This window comes from Hoplias malabaricus, chromosome 5 (genome assembly GCF_029633855.1).
Source record: "Hoplias malabaricus isolate fHopMal1 chromosome 5, fHopMal1.hap1, whole genome shotgun sequence".
Lineage (NCBI taxonomy): Eukaryota > Metazoa > Chordata > Actinopteri > Characiformes > Erythrinidae > Hoplias > Hoplias malabaricus.
The window spans coordinates 992,337-997,336 of NC_089804.1; the positions used below are offsets into that span (position 1 = coordinate 992,337).

Consider the following 5,000-nt stretch of genomic DNA (forward strand, 5'->3'; position numbering starts at 1 on the left):
AGAGAGGGGGCGTGGTCAAGACTTTGGACCTTAAGATTAAAAAATAACATTTCTCTGTGTGAGATCTCACCGAGTTCAGGTATTTTACACTCTTCAAGAAATACAGGCACCATAAAAAATGTAATTCCGTGTTGAACAAGGCCAGAAACCACGGCTGTATGAGTCTGACCTTCCAGCCCTCAGACGGCTCTGCACAAGAAAGTATTTTGGAACTCGGTTGTCATTTAACAAAGTCTATTTCTGCATCAGGAAACGTGACATGAGACTCAAGAGAAACATATATATGAGCTCTAAGAGTTCTCTGGACCTCAGCTCATCTCAGAATGTTCAAAGGACAGTGGAGACGTTTTGTGGTCAAAGCAGTGTTTTGAGAGGGGGGCGATATTGAGTTCTCCATGCCAAAGACCAAAATCAAAAGCCTACGTCTGTCCTGGTATAAGGGGGTGAACATCTGGTGTAATCTGGTGGCCTCAGTGGCCACATCATGGCTGACTTGTGTGTTGGTGAAGGTACAGTTGTTGTAGAAGTGTATATTCAGACTTTAGTGATACACATGCTGCCATCAAGGTGACGTCTTTTTCAAGGGAGTCCATGGTTATTTCAGCAGGACAATGCCATGCCTTGTTATGCAGGTCTTTATTCATTATAAAAGTGTGAAATAGAGTGTGTGTATGACAGATCTGTCTCCTAGGGTGTTTATTAAAAAAGAGCAGGACCGAGTCCCCTCTGAGAGTGCGGTGTGAACACAAACAGAACCCAATCAAAACAGAGCAGAATATAACTGATTTAAATCAATTATATTGATTAAAACTCTTTAATCCTGGAAACTCACAGGTCGCCTCCAGGGCCTTCAGTGTGGAATGTGGGAGAAGAAAATATTTCCAGGTAAAGTTAATGTTTAAGACTCTTTCTTTCTGCCCAGTGAAGAGAACGGCACTGACCTGACCTCAGGGCACACACTCAGATCTGCTGAGGAGGTGTAAAGTGTGTGTGTGTGTGAGAGAGAGAGAGAGAGAGAGAGAGAGTGTGTGAGAAGAAAGCTGAGTGGGAGGTGTTGTAAGGGAGATGGAGGGGGTGCATTTTTTCTCAATGAGCGGATTTGGGACGTGACAGCTCGTCACCCTGCCAAGAAACTCAAGTCCGAACAGGAGCAGGAGCCCAGAAGTATGCGCAGCGCCAGCGTAACTGGCACAAAAATCCAGCCTGGGGTTAAAGGAGCCGTCCATCCTTTCATCACCTGAGTCACAAACAGTGAACACTGAAGTGTTTTTACATTGTTTGCACATGGGATGAAAACACAGCACTGATTGGAGTCCCCAAATGAACCAGTTTATGCTCCAAAATTGGGTTTAGTACAGAATCTCTAAGACATCCCGGACACTAGGTGTCAGTAAAGAGAAGATGATAGGTTGTTGTGTCCATGTTTGTTCTGTCAGTGATTGTTGTGTCAGTGTTTCCTGTCTGTGTTGGTTGTTTTTATTTGTTGTGTCTGTGTTAGTGGTGTCAGTGTGTGTGGTGTCAGCGTTTGTTGTGTCAGTGTGTGTTCTGTAAGTGTTTATTGTGTTAGTGTATGTTGTGTAAGTGTGTTTGTTGTGTCAGCATTTGTTGTGTCAGTGTGTGTTCTGTCAGTCTTTGTTGTGTTATGTTAGTGTTTGTTGTGTCAGTGTTTGTTGTGTTATATTAGTGTTTGTTGGGTTCTGTTAGTGTTCGTTCTCTCAGTGTTTGTTGTGCTCTGTCAGTGTTTGTTGTGTTCTTTCGGTGTGTGTTTTGTCAGTGTTTGTTCTTTAAGTGTGTGTGGTGTCAGTGTGTGTTATGTCAGTGTTTGTTCTGTAAGTGTGTGTGGTGTCAGTGTTTGTTGTGTTCTGTCAGTGTTTGTTGTGTTCTGTCAGTGTCTGTTCTGTCAGTGTTTGTTCTGTCAGTGTGTGTTGTGTGCTGTAAATGTTTGTTGTGTTCTGTCAGTGTGTGTTTTGTCAGTGTTTGATCTCTCAGTGTATGTTTTGTCAGTGTTTTTTCTGTCAGTGTGTTTGTTGTGTTCTGTCATTGTGTGTTCTGTCAGTGTATGTTTTGTCAGTGTGTGTTTCTGTCAGTGTGTGTGGTGTCAGTGTTTGTTCTGTCAGTTTTTGTTGTGTTCTGTCAGTGTTTGTTGTATTCTGTCAGTGTGTGTTCTCTCAGTGTGTGTTTTATCAGTGCTTGTTGTGTTCTGTCAGTGTTTGTGTTTTCTGTCAGTGTTTGTTGTGTTCTGTCATTGTGTGTTCTGTCAGTGTTTGTTGTGTTCTGTCAGTGTGTGTTTTATCAGTGTGTGTGGTGTCAGTGTTTGTTCTGTCATTGTGTGTTCTGTCAGTGTTTTTTGTGTTCTGTCAGTGTTTGTTCTGTCAGTTTGTGTTTTGTCAGTGTGTGTGGTGTCAGTGTTTGTTGTGTTCTGTCATTGTGTGTTCTGTCAGTGTGTGTTTTATCAGTGTTTTTTCTGTCAGTGTGTGTGGTGTCAGTGTTTGTTGTGTTCTGTCAGTGTTTGTTGTATTCTGTCAGTGTGTGTTTTGTCAGTGTATGTTTTGTCAGTGTGTGTGGTGTCAGTGTTTGTTGTGTTCTGTCAGTGTGTGTTTTTGTCAGTGTGTGTGGTGTCAGTATTTGTTCTGTCAGTGTTTGTTCTGTCAGTGTGTGTTTTGTCAGTGTGTGTGGTGTCAGTGTTTGTTGTGTCAGTGCTTGTGCTCTGTCAGTGTTTGTTGTGTCAGTGTTTGTTGTGTTCTGTCAGTGTTTGTTGTGTCAGTGCTTGTGTTCTGTCAGTGTTTGTTCTGTCAGTGTTTGGTGTGTTCTGTCACTGTTTTTTGTGTCAGTGTTTGTTGTGTTCTGTCAGTGTTTGTTCTGTCAGTTTTTTGTTGTGTTCTGTCACTGTTTTTTTGTGTCAGTGTTTGTTGTGTTCTGTCAGTGTTTGTTGTGTTCTGTCAGTTGATGTTTTGTCAGTGTGTGTGGTGTCATTGTGTGTTCTGTCAGTGTTTGTTCTGTCAGTGTGTGTTTTGTCAGTGTTTGTTTTGTCAGTGTGTGTGTTGTCAGTGTTTGTTCTGTTCTGTCAGTGTTTGTTGTGTTCTGTCATTGTGTGTTCTGTCAGTGTGTGTTTTGTCAGTGTTTTTTCTGTCAGTGTGTGTGGTGTCAGTGTTTTTTGTGTTCTGTCAGTGTTTGTTGTATTCTGTCAGTGTGTGTTTTGTCAGTGTGTGTGGTGTCAGTGTTTGTTGTGTTCTGTCAGTGTTTGTTGTGTTCTGTCAGTGTGTGTGGTGTCAGTGTTTGTTCTGTCAGTGTGTGTTTTGTCAGTGTTTGTTTGTCAGTGTGTGTGGTGTCAGTGTTTGTTGTGTTCTGTCAGTGTTTGTTGTGTTGGTGTTTGTTGTGTTCTGTCAGTGTTTGTTGTGTCAGTGCTTGTGCTCTGCCAGTGTTTGTTGTGTCAGTGTTTGTTGTGTTCTGTCAGTGTTTGTTGTGTTCTGTCACTGTTTTTTGTGTCAGTGTTTTTTGTGTTCTGTCAGTGTTTGTTGTGTTCTGTTTGCCTGCCTACAGCTTGATCCGACTCAGTTATTAATTCCCTCTGTTTTGACGCCCTCCTAATTTTACACACAGCTCAGATTCCTTCGGGACGTTTCATCCAATCAGTGAACACTGCAGCAGAGACTAAACTACAGTTCTGCGTTACTGGAGAAGACAAGGGCGATGAGATGATGATGATGATTATGATTTTTAAAGTGCTGTCTAGTTGGTGAGACGCCGTTTCTCAGAATACTGTGACTGTGGACTGTCTTTTGGTAATGGTTTATTCATCAGTCCACTGCTTGGATCTTGTAGCTGTTATTTACCTTCAGTTCTGAGAAGAACTGTATTTTTCCATAATTTTATGGCTTGTTTTGGTCTCATTTGAAGGCATTAGTATTGTCTCTGCCCCACCTCCACAAAAGAACTCATTGTGGACAGTTCTGGTCTTACTCTGTAGAGACACACCATTCTGTTTGAAGACCGAGCTCTGTGTTCCTTGTTCTTGTCCAGATTTGTAGACGGCCTATTTCCTGTTCTATATAAATCCTACTGGGTTCGTTTAATGTCCTTCCTCAAGTGTGAAAGTTGACATGGAGAATTTTCAGACATTCCCCCAAAGATTCCTTCAGCTTCTATTTATAGCCCCCCGTCTCACTGTGCTCACTTTGATTCTGAACATCACAGACACACAACGTATAATTATCACCACAGAAACATCCTGCGCTGTCAGAGAAACAGAGAGCTGTTCACTTTACTGCAGACCTCCCACAAAACAATCTGATCTCAGACACCAAGCAGCCAGAATTCCACTCACATTATACCAGGAGAGCAGCGTTCAACAGCAGCTTTCCAGGCTCCGCCCACTTCCTCAGCGACTGTTGCTAGGTTGGAAAAGATTTACAAAACAGTGTTACAAACACAAACAAGATTTAATCAAAGTTTATATCTCAATAACCATGTTTAGTGTTTACTCAAAGGTGATGATCACGAGTGTTTACAAAGCGCCGGTGTCTGTCAATGGGTAAAACAAAAAAGCGTCTCGGCCCGGTATGCTAGGCTTCCTCTCTCGGCTCACACCATTGTGGTGGTTTTCAGGCAACAGAGAGACTCCAAACATGGAAACAGAATGAAAAGCATGAACCGAGATGAGGATGTTGCTCTATTCTACATTACTTAAGGTGGAACTGACTCTAAATTCAGGAGAGCGCTAACTGCATGAAAGTAAACACAGAGCAAAAGTGCTACAAAACTAAACAGCTCGAGTTACACATGAGTTTCTGTGGGAATTAAACAGTGAATAAACACAGACAATTTACACTTCAGCTGCGTACAAACAACAGTCATTTTTCTCCTCAACACACCCTTCCACCTTAAAATATGCAGAGCTTCTGAACATAAACAAACCAGAGAGAACAGAGTAGACATTCCCTTTAAGTCACATTATATTTCCAGAATGAAAAAGAAATAATGTATATAAACGAAACATAGGT

At 41.9% G+C, this 5,000-nt stretch overlaps 1 long non-coding RNA gene across 1 annotated transcript in view; it reads left to right on the forward strand.

The window, feature by feature from the left end:
* The window catches only part of LOC136696857 (uncharacterized), a 6,425-nt gene that overhangs the window by 466 nt on the left and 959 nt on the right, over positions 1 to 5,000 (forward strand). The gene's annotated exons all lie outside the window — the stretch shown is intronic.